The sequence below is a fragment of the Pongo abelii genome, chromosome 16, assembly GCF_028885655.2.
Source record: "Pongo abelii isolate AG06213 chromosome 16, NHGRI_mPonAbe1-v2.0_pri, whole genome shotgun sequence".
Lineage (NCBI taxonomy): Eukaryota > Metazoa > Chordata > Mammalia > Primates > Hominidae > Pongo > Pongo abelii.
In genome coordinates this window covers 11,708,561-11,727,440 of record NC_072001.2, presented here as the reverse complement: position 1 = coordinate 11,727,440, position 18,880 = coordinate 11,708,561, and positions in this window count along the sequence as shown.

Here is an 18,880-nt window from a genome sequence, read left to right as displayed (position 1 = left end):
CCTCGAAGTGCTCCAAATAACCACTTGCAGATTTTACCAAAAGAGTGTTTCAAAACTGCTCTTTCTACAGGTAAGTTCAAGTCTGTGAGTTGAATGCACTCAACACAAAGAAGTTTCTGAGAATGCTTCTGTTCAGTTTTTATGTGAAGATATTTCCTTTTCCAGCATAGGCCTCAAACGGCTCCAAATATCCACTTGCAGATTCTACAAAAAGAGTGTTTCCAAACTTCTCTATCAATTGGTAGGTTCAACTCTGTGAGTTGAATGAACTCATCACAAAGAAGTTTCTGAGAATCCTTCTCTCTAGTTTTTATGTGAAGATATTTCCTTTTCCAACATAGGCCTCAAGGTGCTCCGAATAAACACTTGCAGATTCTACAAACGTAATGTTTCAAAACTGTTCTATCAAAAGAAACGTTCAAGTCTGTCAGTTGAATGCACTCATCACACAGAAGTTTCTGAGAATGCTTCTGTCTAGTTTTTAGGTGAAGATATTTCCTTTTCCAGCATAGGCCTCAAAACGCTCCAAATATCCTCTTGCAGATTCTACAAAAAGAGTGTTTCAAAACTGTTCTATCAAAAGGAATGTTCAACTCTGTGAGTTGAATGAATGCATCGTGAAGAACTTTCTGAGAATGCTTCTCTGTAGTTTTTAGGTGAAGATATTCCATATCCCAGCACAGGCCTCGAAGTGCTCCAAATAACCACTTGCAGATTTTACCAAAAGAGTGTTTCAAACCTGCTCTTTCTACAGGTAAGTTCAAGTCTGTGAGTTGAATGCACTCAACACAAAGAAGTTTCTGAGAATGCTTCTGTTCAGTTTTTATGTGAAGATATTTCCTTTTCCAGCATAGGCCTCAAACGGCTCCAAATATCCACTTGCAGATTCTACAAAAAGAGTGTTTCCAAACTTCTCTATCAATTGGTAGGTTCAACTCTGTGAGTTGAATGAACTCATCACAAAGAAGTTTCTGAGAATCCTTCTCTCTAGTTTTTATGTGAAGATATTTCCTTTTCCAACATAGGCCTCAAGGTGCTCCGAATAAACACTTGCAGATTCTACAAACGTAATGTTTCAAAAGTGTTCTATCAAAAGAAACGTTCAAGTCTGTGAGTTGAATGCACTCAAGACAAAGAAGTTTCTGAGAATGCTTCTGTTCAGTTTTTATGTGAAGATATTTCCTTTTCCAGCATAGGCCTCAAACGGCTCCAAATATCCACTTGCAGATTCTACAAAAAGAGTGTTTCCAAACTTCTCTATCAATTAGTAGGTTCAACTCTGTGAGTTGAATGAACTCATCGCAAAGAAGTATCTGAGAATCCTTCTCTCTAGTTTTTATGTGAAGATATTTCCTTTTCCAACATAGGCCTCAAGGTGCTCCGAATAAACACTTGCAGATTCTACAAACGTAATGTTTCAAAACTGTTCTATCAAAAGAAACCTTCAAGTCTGTCAGTTGAATGCACTCATCACACAGAAGTTTCTGAGAATGCTTCTGTCTAGTTTTTAGGGGAAGATATTTCCTTTTCCAGCATAGGCCTCAAAACGCTCCAAATATCCTCTTGCAGATTCTACAAAAAGAGTGTTTCAAAACTGTTCTATCAAAAGGAAGGTTCAACTCTGTGAGTTGAATGAATGCATCGTGAAGAACTTTCTGAGAATGCTTCTCTGTAGTTTTTAGGTGAAGATATTCCATATCCCAGCACAGGCCTCGAAGTGCTCCAAATAACCACTTGCAGATTTTACCAAAAGAGTGTTTCAAAACTGCTCTTTCTACAGGTAAGTTCAAGTCTGTGAGTTGAATGCACTCAACACAAAGAAGTTTCTGAGAATGCTTCTGTTCAGTTTTTATGTGAAGATATTTCCTTTTCCAGCATAGGCCTCAAACGGCTCCAAATATCCACTTGCAGATTCTACAAAAAGAGTGTTTCCAAACTTCTCTATCAATTGGTAGGTTCAACTCTGTGAGTTGAAAGAACTCATCACAAAGAAGTTTCTGAGAATCCTTCTCTCTAGTTTTTATGTGAAGATATTTCCTTTTCCAACATAGGCCTCAAGGTGCTCCGAATAAACACTTGCAGATTCTACAAACGTAATGTTTCAAAACTGTTCTATCAAAAGAAACGTTCAAGTCTGTGAGTTGAATGCACTCATCACACAGAAGTTTCTGAGAATGATTCTGTCTAGTTTTTAGGTGAAGATATTTCCTTTTCCAGCATAGGCCTCAAAACGCTCCAAATATCCTCTTGCAGATTCTACAAAAAGAGTGTTTCAAAACTGTTCTATCAAAAGGAAGGTTCAACTCTGTGAGTTGAATGAATGCATCGTGAAGAACTTTCTGAGAATGCTTCTCTGTAGTTTTTAGGTGAAGATATTCCATATCCCAGCACAGGCCTCGAAGTGCTCCAAATAACCACTTGCAGATTTTACCAAAAGAGTGTTTCAAAACTGCTCTTTCTACAGGTAAGTTCAAGTCTGTGAGTTGAATGCACTCAACACAAAGAAGTTTCTGAGAATGCTTCTGTTCAGTTTTTATGTGAAGATATTTCCTTTTCCAGCATAGGCCTCAAACGGCTCCAAATATCCACTTGCAGATTCTACAAAAAGAGTGTTTCCAAACTTCTCTATCAATTGGTAGGTTCAACTCTGTGAGTTGAATGAACTCATCACAAAGAAGTTTCTGAGAATCCTTCTCTCTAGTTTTTATGTGAAGATATTTCCTTTTCCAACATAGGCCTCAAGGTGCTCCGAAGAAACACTTGCAGATTCTACAAACGTAATGTTTCAAAACTGTTCTATCAAAAGAAACGTTCAAGTCTGTGAGTTGAATGCACTCAACACAAAGAAGTTTCTGAGAATGCTTCTGTTCAGTTTTTATGTGAAGATATTTCCTTTTCCAGCATAGGCCTCAAACGGCTCCAAATATCCACTTGCAGATTCTACAAAAAGAGTGTTTCCAAACTTCTCTATCAATTAGTAGGTTCAACTCTGTGAGTTGAATGAACTCATCACAAAGAAGTATCTGAGAATCCTTCTCTCTAGTTTTTATGTGAAGATATCTCCTTTTCCAACATAGGCCTCAAGGTGCTCCGAATAAACACTTGCAGATTCTACAAACGTAATGTTTCAAAACTGTTCTATCAAAAGAAACGTTCAAGTCTGTCAGTTGAATGCTCTCATCACACAGAAGTTTCTGAGAATGCTTCTGTCTAGTTTTTAGGGGAAGATATTTCCTTTTCCAGCATAGGCCTCAAAACGCTCCAAATATCCTCTTGCAGATTCTACAAAAAGAGTGTTTCAAAAGTGTTCTATCAAAAGGAAGGTTCAACTCTGTGAGTTGAATGAATGCATCGTGAAGAACTTTCTGAGAATGCTTCTCTGTAGTTTTTAGGTGAAGATATTCCATATCCCAGCACAGGCCTCGAAGTGCTCCAAATAACCACTTGCAGATTTTACCAAAAGAGTGTTTCAAAACTGCTCTTTCTACAGGTAAGTTCAAGTCTGTGAGTTGAATGCACTCAACACAAAGAAGTTTCTGAGAATGCTTCTGTTCAGTTTTTATGTGAAGATATTTCCTTTTCCAGCATAGGCCTCAAACGGCTCCAAATATCCACTTGCAGATTCTACAAAAAGAGTGTTTCCAAACTTCTCTATCAATTGGTAGGTTCAACTCTGTGAGTTGAATGAACTCATCACAAAGAAGTTTCTGAGAATCCTTCTCTCTAGTTTTTATGTGAAGATATTTCCTTTTCCAACATAGGCCTCAAGGTGCTCCGAATAAACACTTGCAGATTCTACAAACGTAATGTTTCAAAACTGTTCTATCAAAAGAAACGTTCAAGTCTGTGAGTTGAATGCACTCATCACACAGAAGTTTCTGAGAATGCTTCTGTCTAGTTTTTAGGTGAAGATATTTCCTTTTCCAGCATAGGCCTCAAAACGCTCCAAATATCCTCTTGCAGATTCTACAAAAAGAGTGTTTCAAAACTGTTCTATCAAAAGGAAGGTTCAACTCTGTGAGTTGAATGAATGCATCGTGAAGAACTTTCTGAGAATGCTTCTCTGTAGTTTTTAGGTGAAGATATTCCATATCCCAGCACAGGCCTCGAAGTGCTCCAAATAACCACTTGCAGATTTTACCAAAAGAGTGTTTCAAAACTGCTCTTTCTACAGGTAAGTTCAAGTCTGTGAGTTGAATGCACTCAACACAAAGAAGTTTCTGAGAATGCTTCTGTTCAGTTTTTATGTGAAGATATTTCCTTTTCCAGCATAGGCCTCAAACGGCTCCAAATATCCACTTGCAGGTTCTACAAAAAGAGTGTTTCCAAACTTCTCTATCAATTGGTAGGTTCAACTCTGTGAGTTGAACTCACCACAAAGAATTTTCTGAGAATCCTTCTCTCTAGTTTTTATGTGAAGATATTTCCTTTTCCAACATAGGCCTCAAGGTGCTCCGAATAAACACTTGCAGATTCTACAAACGTAATGTTTCAAAACTGTTCTATCAAAAGAAACGTTCAAGTCTGTGAGTTGAATGCACTCATCACAGAGAAGTTTCTGAGAATGCTTCTGTCTAGTTTTTAGGGGAAGATATTTCCTTTTCCAGCATAGGCCTCAAAACGCTCCAAATATCCTCTTGCAGATTCTACAAAAAGAGTGTTTCAAAACTGTTCTATCAAAAGGAAGGTTCAACTCTGTGAGTTGAATGAATGCATCGTGAAGAACTTTCTGAGAATGCTTCTCTGTAGTTTTTAGGTGAAGATATTCCATATCCCAGCACATGCCTCGAAGTGCTCCAAATAACCACTTGCAGATTTTACCAAAAGAGTGTTTCAAAAGTGCTCTTTATACAGGTAAGTTCAAGTCTGTGAGTTGAATGCACTCAACACAAAGAAGTTTCTGAGAATGCTTCTGTTCAGTTTTTATGTGAAGATATTTCCTTTTCCAGCATAGGCCTCAAACGGCTCCAAATATCCACTTGCAGATTCTACAAAAAGAGTGTTTCCAAACTTCTCTATCAATTGGTAGGTTCAACTCTGTGAGTTGAATGAACTCATCACAAAGAAGTTTCTGAGAATCCTTCTCTCTAGTTTGTATGTGAAGATATTTCCTTTTCCAACATAGGCCTCAAGGTGCTCCGAATAAACACTTGCAGATTCTACAAACGTAATGTTTCAAAACTGTTCTATCAAAAGAAACGTTCAAGTCTGTGAGTTGAATGCACTCATCACACAGAAGTTTCTGAGAATGCTTCTGTCTAGTTTTTAGGTGAAGATATTTCCTTTTCCAGCATAGGCCTCAAAACGCTCCAAATATCCTCTTGCAGATTATACAAAAAGAGTGTTTCAAAACTGTTCTATCAAAAGGAAGGTTCAACTCTGTGAGTTGAATGAATGCATCGTGAAGAACTTTCTGAGAATGCTTCTCTGTAGTTTTTAGGTGAAGATATTCCATATCCCAGCACAGGCCTCGAAGTGCTCCAAATAACCACTTGCAGATTTTACCAAAAGAGTGTTTCAAAACTGCTCTTTCTACAGGTAAGTTCAAGTCTGTGAGTTGAATGCACTCAACACAAAGAAGTTTCTGAGAATGCTTCTGTTCAGTTTTTATGTGAAGATATTTCCTTTTCCAGCATAGGCCTCAAACGGCTCCAAATATCCACTTGCAGATTCTACAAAAAGAGTGTTTCCAAACTTCTCTATCAATTGGTAGGTTCAACTCTGTGAGTTGAATGAACTCATCACAAAGAAGTTTCTGAGAATCCTTCTCTCTAGTTTTTATGTGAAGATATTTCCTTTTCCAACATAGGCCTCAAGGTGCTCCGAATAAACACTTGCAGATTCTACAAACGTAATGTTTCAAAACTGTTCTATCAAAAGAAACGTTCAAGTCTGTCAGTTGAATGCACTCATCACACAGAAGTTTCTGAGAATGCTTCTGTCTAGTTTTTAGGTGAAGATATTTCCTTTTCCAGCATAGGCCTCAAAACGCTCCAAATATCCTCTTGCAGATTCTACAAAAAGAGTGTTTCAAAACTGTTCTATCAAAAGGAAGGTTCAACTCTGTGAGTTGAATGAATGCATCGTGAAGAACTTTCTGAGAATGCTTCTCTGTAGTTTTTAGGTGAAGATATTCCATATCCCAGCACAGGCCACGAAGTGCTCCAAATAACCACTTGCAGATTTTACCAAAAGAGTGTTTCAAACCTGCTCTTTCTACAGGTAAGTTCAAGTCTGTGAGTTGAATGCACTCAACACAAAGAAGTTTCTGAGAATGCTTCTGTTCAGTTTTTATGTGAAGATATTTCCTTTTCCAGCATAGGCCTCAAACGGCTCCAAATATCCACTTGCAGATTCTACAAAAAGAGTGTTTCCAAACTTCTCTATCAATTGGTAGGTTCAACTCTGTGAGTTGAATGAACTCATCACAAAGAAGTTTCTGAGAATCCTTCTCTCTAGTTTTTATGTGAAGATATTTCCTTTTCCAACATAGGCCTCAAGGTGCTCCGAATAAACACTTGCAGATTCTACAAACGTAATGTTTCAAAACTGTTCTATCAAAAGAAACCTTCAAGTCTGTGAGTTGAATGCACTCATCACACAGAAGTTTCTGAGAATGCTTCTGTCTAGTTTTTATGTGAAGATATTTCCTTTTCCAGCATAGGCCTCAAAACGCTCCAAATACCCTCTTGCAGATTCTACAAAAAGAGTGTTTCAAAACTGTTCTATCAAAAGGAAGGTTCAACTCTGTGAGTTGAATGAATGCATCGTGAAGAACTTTCTGAGAATGCTTCTCTGTAGTTTTTAGGTGAAGATATTCCATATCCCAGCACAGGCCTCGAAGTGCTCCAAATAACCACTTGCAGATTTTACCAAAAGAGTGTTTCAAAACTGCTCTTTCTACAGGTAAGTTCAAGTCTGTGAGTTGAATGCACTCAACACAAAGAAGTTTCTGAGAATGCTTCTGTTCAGTTTTTATGTGAAGATATTTCCTTTTCCAGCATAGGCCTCAAACGGCTCCAAATATCCACTTGCAGATTCTACAAAAAGAGTGTTTCCAAACTTCTCTATCAATTGGTAGGTTCAACTCTGTGAGTTGAATGAACTCATCACAAAGAAGTTTCTGAGAATCCTTCTCCCTAGTTTTTATGTGAAGATATTTCCTTTTCCAACATAGGCCTCAAGGTGCTCCGAATAAACACTTGCAGATTCTACAAACGTAATGTTTCAAAACTGTTCTATCAAAAGAAACGTTCAAGTCTGTGAGTTGAATGCACTCATCACACAGAAGTTTCTGAGAATGCTTCTGTCTAGTTTTTAGGGGAAGATATTTCCTTTTCCAGCATAGGCCTCAAAATGCCCCAAATATCCTCTTGCAGATTCTACAAAAAGAGTGTTTCAAAACTGTTCTATCAAAAGGAAGGTTCAACTCTGTGAGTTGAATGAATGCATCGTGAAGAACTTTCTGAGAATGCTTCTCTGTAGTTTTTAGGTGAAGATATTCCATATCCCAGCACAGGCCTCGAAGTGCTCCAAATAACCACTTGCAGATTTTACCAAAAGAGTGTTTCAAAACTGCTCTTTCTACAGGTAAGTTCAAGTCTGTGAGTTGAATGCACTCAACACAAAGAAGTTTCTGAGAATGCTTCTGTTCAGTTTTTATGTGAAGATATTTCCTCTTCCAGCATAGGCCTCAAAAGGCTCCAAATATCCTCTTACAGATTCTACAAAAAGAGTGTTTCCAAACTTCTCTGTCAATTGGTAGGTTCAACTCTGTGAGTTGAATGAACTCATCACAAAGAAGTTTCTGAGAATCCTTCTCTCTAGTTTTTATGTGAAGATATTTCCTTTTCCAACATAGGCCTCAAGGTGCTCCGAATAAACACTTGCAGATTCTACAAACGTAATGTTTCAAAACTGTTCTATCAAAAGAAACGTTCAAGTCTGTGAGTTGAATGCACTCATCACACAGAAGTTTCTGAGAATGCTTCTGTCTAGTTTTTAGGGGAAGATATTTCCTTTTCCAGCATAGGCCTCAAAACGCTCCAAATATCCTCTTGCAGATTCTACAAAAAGAGTGTTTCAAAACTGTTCTATCAAAAGGAAGGTTCAACTCTGTGAGTTGAATGAATGCATCGTGAAGAACTTTCTGAGAATGCTTCTCTGTAGTTTTTAGGTGAAGATATTCCATATCCCAGCACAGGCCTCGAAGTGCTCCAAATAACCACTTGCAGATTTTACCAAAAGAGTGTTTCAAAACTGCTCTTTCTACAGGTAAGTTCAAGTCTGTGAGTTGAATGCACTCAACACAAAGAAGTTTCTGAGAATGCTTCTGTTCAGTTTTTAGTGAAGATATTTCCTTTTCCAGCATAGGCCTCAAAAGGCTCCAAATATCCTCTTGCCGATTCTACAAAAAGAGTGTTTCCAAATTTCTCTGTCAATTGGTAGGTTCAACTCTGTGAGTTGAATGAACTCATCACAAAGAAGTTTCTGAGAATCCTTCTCTCTAGTTTTTATGTGAAGATATTTCCTTTTCCAACATAGGCCTCAAGGTGCTCTGAATAAACACTTACAGATTCTACAAACGTAATGTTTCAAAACTGTTCTATCAAAAGAAACGTTCAAGTCTGTGAGTTGAATGCACTCATCGCACAGAAGTTTCTGAGAATGCTTCTGTCTAGTTTTTAGGTGAAGATATTTCCTTTTCCAGCATAGGCCTCAAAACGCTCCAAGTATCCTCTTGCAGATTCTACAAAAAGAGTGTTTCAAAACTGTTCTATAAAAGGAAGGTTCAACTCTGTGAGTTGAATGCATGCATCGTGAAGAACTTTCTGAGAATGCTTCTCTGTAGTTTTTAGGTGAAGATCTTCCATATCCCAGCACAGGCCTCGAAGTGCTCCAAATAACCACTTGCAGATTTTACCAAAAGAGTGTTTCAAAACTGCTCTTTCTACAGGTAAGTTCAAGTCTGTGAGTTGAATGCACTCAACACAAAGAAGTTTCCGAGAATGCTTCTGTTCAGTTTTTATGTGAAGATATTTCCTTTTCCAGCATAGGCCTCAAACGGCTCCAAATATCCACTTGCAGATTCTACAAAAAGAGTGTTTCCAAACTTCTCTATCAATTGGTAGGTTCAACTCTGTGAGTTGAATGAACTCATCACAAAGAAGTTTCTGAGAATCCTTCTCTCTAGTTTTTATGTGAAGATATTTCCTTTTCCAACATAGGCCTCAAGGTGCTCCGAATAAACACTTGCAGATTCTACAAACGTAATGTTTCAAAACTGTTCTATCAAAAGAAACCTTCAAGTCTGTGAGTTGAATGCACTCATCACACAGAAGTTTCTGAGAACGCTTCTGTCTAGTTTTTAGGTGAAGATATTTCCTTTTCCAGCATAGGCCTCAAAACGCTCCAAATATCCTCTTGCAGATTCTACAAAAAGAGTGTTTCAAAACTGTTCTATCAAAAGGAAGGTTCAACTCTGTGAGTTAAATGAATGCATCGTGAAGAACTTTCTGAGAATGCTTCTCTGTAGTTTTTAGGTGAAGATATTCCATATCCCAGCACAGGCCTCGAAGTGCTCCAAATAACCACTTGCAGATTTTACCAAAAGAGTGTTTCAAAACTGCTCTTTCTACAGGTAAGTTCAAGTCTGTGAGTTGAATGCACTCAACACAAAGAAGTTTCTGAGAATGCTTCTGTTCAGTTTTTATGTGAAGATATTTCCTTTTCCAGCATAGGCCTCAAACGGCTCCAAATATCCACTTGCAGATTCTACAAAAAGAGTGTTTCCAAACTTCTCTATCAATTGGTAGGTTCAACTCTGTGAGTTGAATGAACTCATCACAAAGAAGTTTCTGAGAATCCTTCTCTCTAGTTTTTATGTGAAGATATTTCCTTTTCCAACATAGGCCTCAAGGTGCTCCGAATAAACACTTGCAGATTCTACAAACGTAATGTTTCAAAACTGTTCTATCAAAAGAAACGTTCAAGTCTGTGAGTTGAATGCACTCATCACACAGAAGTTTCTGAGAATGCTTCTGTCTAGTTTTTAGGGGAAGATATTTCCTTTTCCAGCATAGGCCTCAAAACGCTCCAAATATCCTCTTGCAGATTCTACAAAAAGAGTGTTTCAAAACTGTTCTATCAAAAGGAAGGTTCAACTCTGTGAGTTGAATGAATGCATCGTGAAGAACTTTCTGAGAATGCTTCTCTGTAGTTTTTAGGTGAAGATATTCCATATCCCAGCACAGGCCTCGAAGTGCTCCAAATAACCACTTGCAGATTTTACCAAAAGAGTGTTTCAAAACTGCTCTTTCTACAGGTAAGTTCAAGTCTGTGAGTTGAATGCACTCAACACAAAGAAGTTTCAGAGAATGCTTCTGTTCAGTTTTTATGTGAAGATATTTCCTTTTCCAGCATAGGCCTCAAACGGCTCCAAATATCCTCTTGCAGATTCCACAAAAAGGGTGTTTCCAAACTTCTCTGTCAATTGGTAGGTTCAACTCTGTGAGTTGAATGAACTCATCACAAAGAAGTTTCTGAGAATCCTTCTCTCTAGTTTTTATGTGAAGATATTTCCTTTTCCAACATAGGCCTCAAGGTGCTCCGAATAAACACTTGCAGATTCTACAAACGTAATGTTTCAAAACTCTTCTATCAAAAGAAACGTTCAAGTCTGTGAGTTGAATGCACTCATCGCACAGAAGTTTCTGAGAATGCTTCTGTCTAGTTTTTAGGTGAAGATATTTCCTTTTCCAGCATAGGCCTCAAAACGCTCCAAGTATCCTCTTGTAGATTCTACAAAAAGAGTGTTTCAAAACTGTTCTATAAAAGGGAGGTTCAACTCTGTGAGTTGAATGAATGCATCGTGAAGAACTTTCTGAGAATGCTTCTCTGTAGTTTTTAGGTGAAGATATTCCATATCCCAGCACAGGCCTCGAAGTGCTCCAAATAACCACTTGCAGATTTTACCAAAAGAGTGTTTCAAAACTGCTCTTTCTACAGGTAAGTTCAAGTCTGTGAGTTGAATGCACTCAACACAAAGAAGTTTCTGAGAATGCTTCTGTTCAGTTTTTATGTGAAGATATTTCCTTTTCCAGCATAGGCCTCAAACGGCTCCAAATATCCACTTGCAGATTCTACAAAAAGAGTGTTTCCAAACTTCTCTATCAATTGGTAGGTTCAACTCTGTGAGTTGAATGAACTCATCACAAAGAAGTTTCTGAGAATCCTTCTCTCTAGTTTTTATGTGAAGATATTTCCTTTTCCAACATAGGCCTCAAGGTGCTCCGAATAAACACTTGCAGATTCTACAAACGTAATGTTTCAAAACTGTTCTATCAAAAGAAACGTTCAAGTCTGTCAGTTGAATGCACTCATCACACAGAAGTTTCTGAGAATGCTTCTGTCTAGTTTTTAGGGGAAGATATTTCCTTTTCCAGCATAGGCCTCAAAACGCTCCAAATATCCTCTTGCAGATTCTACAAAAAGAGTGTTTCAAAACTGTTCTATCAAAAGGAAGGTTCAACTCTGTGAGTTGAATGAATGCATCGTGAAGAACTTTCTGAGAATGCTTCTCTGTAGTTTTTAGGTGAAGATATCCCATATCCCAGCACAGGCCTCGAAGTGCTCCAAATAACCACTTGCAGATTTTACCAAAAGAGTGTTTCAAAACTGCTCTTTCTACAGGTAAGTTCAAGTCTGTGAGTTGAATGCACTCAACACAAAGAAGTTTCTGAGAATGCTTCTGTTCAGTTTTTATGTGAAGATATTTCCTTTTCCAGCATAGGCCTCAAACGGCTCCAAATATCCACTTGCAGATTCTACAAAAAGAGTGTTTCCAAACTTCTCTATCAATTGGTAGGTTCAACTCTGTGAGTTGAATGAACTCATCACAAAGAAGTTTCTGAGAATCCTTCTCTCTAGTTTTTATGTGAAGATATTTCCTTTTCCAACATAGGCCTCAAGGTGCTCCGAATAAACACTTGCAGATTCTACAAACGTAATGTTTCAAAACTGTTCTATCAAAAGAAACGTTCAAGTCTGTGAGTTGAATGCACTCATCACACAGAAGTTTCTGAGAATGCTTCTGTCTAGTTTTTAGGGGAAGATATTTCCTTTTCCAGCATAGGCCTCAAAACGCTCCAAATATCCTCTTGCAGATTCTACAAAAAGAGTGTTTCAAAACTGTTCTATCAAAAGGAAGGTTCAACTCTGTGAGTTGAATGAATGCATCGTGAAGAACTTTCTGAGAATGCTTCTCTGTAGTTTTTAGGTGAAGATATTCCATATCCCAGCACAGGCCTCGAAGTGCTCCAAATAACCACTTGCAGATTTTACCAAAAGAGTGTTTCAAACCTGCTCTTTCTACAGGTAAGTTCAAGTCTGTGAGTTGAATGCACTCAACACAAAGAAGTTTCTGAGAATGCTTCTGTTCAGTTTTTATGTGAAGATATTTCCTTTTCCAGCATAGGCCTCAAACGGCTCCAAATATCCACTTGCAGATTCTACAAAAAGAGTGTTTCCAACCTTCTCTATCAATTGGTAGGTTCAACTCTGTGAGTTGAATGAACTCATCACAAAGAAGTTTCTGAGAATCCTTCTCTCTAGTTTTTATGTGAAGATATTTCCTTTTCCAACATAGGCCTCAAGGTGCTCCAAATAAACACTTGCAGATTCTACAAACGTAATGTTTCAAAAGTGTTCTATCAAAAGAAACGTTCAAGTCTGTGAGTTGAATGCACTCAAGACAAAGAAGTTTCTGAGAATGCTTCTGTTCAGTTTTTATGTGAAGATATTTCCTTTTCCAGCATAGGCCTCAAACGGCTCCAAATATCCACTTGCAGATTCTACAAAAAGAGTGTTTCCAAACTTCTCTATCAATTAGTAGGTTCAACTCTGTGAGTTGAATGAACTCATCACAAAGAAGTATCTGAGAATCCTTCTCTCTAGTTTTTATGTGAAGATATCTCCTTTTCCAACATAGGCCTCAAGGTGCTCCGAATAAACACTTGCAGATTCTACAAACGTAATGTTTCAAAACTGTTCTATCAAAAGAAACGTTCAAGTCTGTCAGTTGAATGCTCTCATCACACAGAAGTTTCTGAGAATGCTTCTGTCTAGTTTTTAGGTGAAGATATTTCCTTTTCCAGCATAGGCCTCAAAACGCTCCAAATATCCTCTTGCAGATTCTACAAAAAGAGTGTTTCAAAAGTGTTATATCAAAAGGAAGGTTCAACTCTGTGAGTTGAATGAATGCATCGTGAAGAACTTTCTGAGAATGCTTCTCTGTAGTTTTTAGGTGAAGATATTCCATATCCCAGCACAGGCCTCGAAGTGCTCCAAATAACCACTTGCAGATTTTACCAAAAGAGTGTTTCAAAACTGCGCTTTCTACAGGTAAGTTCAAGTCTGTGAGTTGAATGCACTCAACACAAAGAAGTTTCTGAGAATGCTTCTGTTCAGTTTTTATGTGAAGATATTTCCTTTTCCAGCATAGGCCTCAAACGGCTCCAAATATCCGCTTGCAGATTCTACAAAAAGAGTGTTTCCAAACTTCTCTATCAATTGGTAGGTTCAGCTCTGTGAGTTGAATGAACTCATCACAAAGAAGTTTCTGAGAATCCTTCTCTCTAGTTTTTATGTGAAGATATTTCCTTTTCCAACATAGGCCTCAAGGTGCTCCGAATAAACACTTGCAGATTCTACAAACGTAATGTTTCAAAACTGTTCTATCAAAAGAAACGTTCAAGTCTGTGAGTTGAATGCACTCATCACACAGAAGTTTCTGAGAATGCTTCTGTCTAGTTTTTAGGTGAAGATATTTCCTTTTCCAGCATAGGCCTCAAAACGCTCCAAATATCCTCTTGCAGATTCTACAAAAAGAGTGTTTCAAAACTGTTCTATCAAAAGGAAGGTTCAACTCTGTGAGTTGAATGAATGCATCGTGAAGAAATTTCTGAGAATGCTTCTCTGTAGTTTTTAGGTGAAGATATTCCATATCCCAGCACAGGCCTCGAAGTGCTCCAAATAACCACTTGCAGATTTTACCAAAAGAGTGTTTCAAAACTGCTCTTTCTACAGGTAAGTTCAAGTCTGTGAGTTGAATGCACTCAACACAAAGAAGTTTCTGAGAATGCTTCTGTCTAGTTTTTAGGTGAAGATATTTCCTTTTCCAGCATAGGCCTCAAAACGCTCCAAATATCCTCTTGGAGATTCTACAAAAAGAGTGTTTCAAAACTGTTCTATCAAAAGGAAGGTTCAACTCTGTGAGTTGAATGAATGCATCGTGAAGAACTTTCTGAGAATGCTTCTGTGTAGTTTTTAGGTGAAGATATTCCATATCCCAGCACAGGCCTCGAAGTGCTCCAAATAACCACTTGCAGATTTTACCAAAAGAGTGTTTCAAAACTGCTCTTTCTACAGGTAAGTTCAAGTCTGTGAATTGAATGCACTCAACACAAAGAAGTTTCTGAGAATGCTTCTGTTCAGTTTTTATGTGAAGATATTTCCTTTTCCAGCATAGGCCTCAAACGGCTCCAAATATCCACTTGCAGATTCTACAAAAAGAGTGTTTCCAAACTTCTCTATCAATTGGTAGGTTCAACTCTGTGAGTTGAATGAACTCATCACAAAGAAGTTTCTGAGAATCCTTCTCTCTAGTTTTTATGTGAAGATATTTCCTTTTCCAACATAGGCCTCAAGGTGCTCCGAATAAACACTTGCAGATTCTACAAACGTAATGTTTCAAAACTGTTCTATCAAAAGAAACGTTCAAGTCTGTGAGTTGAATGCACTCATCACACAGAAGTTTCTGAGAATGCTTCTGTCTAGTTTTTAGGTGAAGATATTTCCTTTTCCAGCATAGGCCTCAAAACGCTCCAAATATCCTCTTGCAGATTCTACAAAAAGAGTGTTTCAAAACTGTTCTATCAAAAGGAAGGTTCAACTCTGTGAGTTGAATGAATGCATCGTGAAGAACTTTCTGAGAATGCTTCTCTGTAGTTTTTAGGTGAAGATATTCCATATCCCAGCACAGGCCTCGAAGTGCTCCAAATAACCACTTGCAGATTTTACCAAAAGAGTGTTTCAAAACTGCTCTTTCTACAGGTAAGTTCAAGTCTGTGAGTTGAATGCACTCAACACAAAGAAGTTTCTGAGAATGCTTCTGTTCAGTTTTTATGTGAAGATATTTCCTTTTCCAGCATAGGCCTCAAACGGCTCCAAATATCCACTTGCAGGTTCTACAAAAAGAGTGTTTCCAAACTTCTCTATCAATTGGTAGGTTCAACTCTGTGAGTTGAACTCACCACAAAGAATTTTCTGAGAATCCTTCTCTCTAGTTTTTATGTGAAGATATTTCCTTTTCCAACATAGGCCTCAAGGTGCTCCGAATAAACACTTGCAGATTCTACAAACGTAATGTTTCAAAACTGTTCTATCAAAAGAAACGTTCAAGTCTGTCAGTTGAATGCACTCATCACACAGAAGTTTCTGAGAATGCTTCTGTCTAGTTTTTAGGTGAAGATATTTCCTTTTCCAGCATAGGCCTCAAAACGCTCCAAATATCCTCTTGCAGATTCTACAAAAAGAGTGTTTCAAAACTGTTCTATCAAAAGGAAGGTTCAACTCTGTGAGTTGAATGAATGCATCGTGAAGAACTTTCTGAGAATGCTTCTCTGTAGTTTTTAGGTGAAGATATTCCATATCCCAGCACAGGCCTCGAAGTGCTCCAAGTAACCACTTGCAGATTTTACCAAAAGAGTGTTTCAAACCTGCTCTTTCTACAGGTAAGTTCAAGTCTGTGAGTTGAATGCACTCAACACAAAGAAGTTTCTGAGAATGCTTCTGTTCAGTTTTTATGTGAAGATATTTCCTTTTCCAGCATAGGACTCAAACGGCTCCAAATATCCACTTGCAGATTCTACAAAAAGAGTGTTTCCAAACTTCTCTATCAATTGGTAGGTTCAACTCTGTGAGTTGAATGAACTCATCACAAAGAAGTTTCTGAGAATCCTTCTCTCTAGTTTTTATGTGAAGATATTTCCTTTTCCAACATAGGCCTCAAGGTGCTCCGAATAAACACTTGCAGATTCTACAAACGTAATGTTTCAAAAGTGTTCTATCAAAAGAAACGTTCAAGTCTGTGAGTTGAATGCACTCAAGACAAAGAAGTTTCTGAGAATGCTTCTGTTCAGTTTTTATGTGAAGATATTTCCTTTTCCAGCATAGGCCTCAAACGGCTCCAAATATCCACTTGCAGATTCTACAAAAAGAGTGTTTCCAAACTTCTCTATCAATTAGTAGGTTCAACTCTGTGAGTTGAATGAAGTCATCACAAAGAAGTATCTGAGAATCCTTCTCTCTAGTTTTTATGTGAAGATATCTCCTTTTCCAACATAGGCCTCAAGGTGCTCCGAATAAACACTTGCAGATTCTACAAACGTAATGTTTCAAAACTGTTCTATCAAAAGAAACGTTCAAGTCTGTCAGTTGAATGCTCTCATCACACAGAAGTTTCTGAGAATGCTTCTGTCTAGTTTTTAGGTGAAGATATTTCCTTTTCCAGCATAGGCCTCAAAACGCTCCAAATATCCTCTTGCAGATTCTACAAAAAGAGTGTTTCAAAAGTGTTCTATCAAAAGGAAGGTTCAACTCTGTGAGTTGAATGAATGCATCATGAAGAACTTTCTGAGAATGCTTCTCTGTAGTTTTTAGGTGAAGATATTCCATATCCCAGCACAGGCCTCGAAGTGCTCCAAATAACCACTTGCAGATTTTACCAAAACAGTGTTTCAAAACTGCTCTTTCTACAGGTAAGTTCAAGTCTGTGAGTTGAATGCACTCAACACAAAGAAGTTTCTGAGAATGCTTCTTTTCAGTTTTTATGTGAAGATATTTCCTTTTCCAGCATAGGCCTCAAACGGCTCCAAATATCCACTTGCAGATTCTACAAAAAGAGTGTTTCCAAACTTCTCTATCAATTGGTAGGTTCAACTCTGTGAGTTGAATGAACTCATCACAAAGAAGTTTCTGAGAATCCTTCTCTCTAGTTTTTATGTGAAGATATTTCCTTTTCCAACATAGGCCTCAAGGTGCTCCGAATAAACACTTGCAGATTCTACAAACGTAATGTTTCAAAACTGTTCTATCAAAAGAAACGTTCAAGTCTGTGAGTTGAATGCACTCATCACACAGAAGTTTCTGAGAATGCTTCTGTCTAGTTTTTAGGTGAAGATATTTCCTTTTCCAGCATAGGCCTCAAAACGCTCCAAATATCCTCTTGCAGATTCTACAAAAAGAGTGTTTCAAAACTGTTCTATCAAAAGGAAGGTTCAACTCTGTGAGTTGAATGAATGCATCGTGAAGAAATTTCTGAGAATGCTTCTCTGTAGTTTTTAGGTGAAGATATTCCATATCCCAGCACAGGCCTCGAAGTGCTCCAAATAACCACTTGCAGATATTACCAAAAGAGTGTTTCAAAACTGCTCTTTCTACAGGTAAGTTCAAGTCTGTGAGTTGAATGCACTCAACACAAAGAAGTTTCTGAGAATGCTTCTGTCTAGTTTTTAGGTGAAGATATTTCCTTTTCCAGCATAGGCCTCAAAACGCTCCAAATATCCTCTTGGAGATTCTACAAAAAGAGTGTTTCAAAACTGTTCTATCAAAAGGAAGGTTCAACTCTGTGAGTTGAATGAATGCATCGTGAAGAACTTTCTGAGAATGCTTCTGTGTAGTTTTTAGGTGAAGATATTCCATATCCCAGCACAGGCCTCGAAGTGCTCCAAATAACCACTTGCAGATTTTACCAAAAGAGTGTTTCAAAACTGCTCTTTCTACAGGTAAGTTCAAGTCTGTGAATTGAATGCACTCAACACAAAGAAGTTTCTGAGAATGCTTCTGTTCAGTTTTTATGTGAAGATATTTCCTTTTCCAGCATAGGCCTCAAACGGCTCCAAATATCCACTTGCAGATTCTACAAAAAGAGTGTTTCCAAACTTCTCTATCAATTGGTAGGTTCAACTCTGTGAGTTGAATGAACTCATCACAAAGAAGTTTCTGAGAATACTTCTCTCTAGTTTTTATGTGAAGATATTTCCTTTTCCAACATAGGCCTCAAGGTGCTCCGAATAAACACTTGCAGATTCTACAAACGTAATGTTTCAAAACTGTTCTATCAAAAGAAACGTTCAAGTCTGTGAGTTGAATGCACTCATCACACAGAAGTTTCTGAGAATGCTTCTGTCTAGTTTTTAGGTGAAGATATTTCCTTTTCCAGCATAGGCCTCAAAACGCTCCAAATATCCTCTTGCAGATTCTACAAAAAGAGTGTTTCAAAACTGTTCTATCAAAAGGAAGGTTCAACTCTGTGAGTTGAATGAATGCATCGTGAAGAACTTTCTGAGAATGCTTCTCTGTAGTTTTTAGGTGAAGATATTCCATATCCCAGCACAGGCCTCGAAGTGCTCCAAATAACCACTTGCAGATTTTACCAAAAGAGTGTTTCAAAACTGCTCTTTCTACAGGTAAGTTCAAGTCTGTGAGTTGAATGCACTCAACACAAAGAAGTTTCTGAGAATGCTTCTGTTCAGTTTTTATGTGAAGATATTTCCTTTTCCAGCATAGGCCTCAAACGGCTCCAAATATCCACTTGCAGATTCTACAAAAAGAGTGTTTCCAAACTTCTCTATCAATTGGTAGGTTCAACTCTGTGAGTTGAATGAACTCATCACAAAGAAGTTTCTGAGAATCCTTCTCTCTAGTTTTTATGTGAAGATATTTCCTTTTCCAACATAGGCCTCAAGGTGCTCCGAATAAACACTTGCAGATTCTACAAACGCAATGTTTCAAAACTGTTCTATCAAAAGAAACGTTCAAG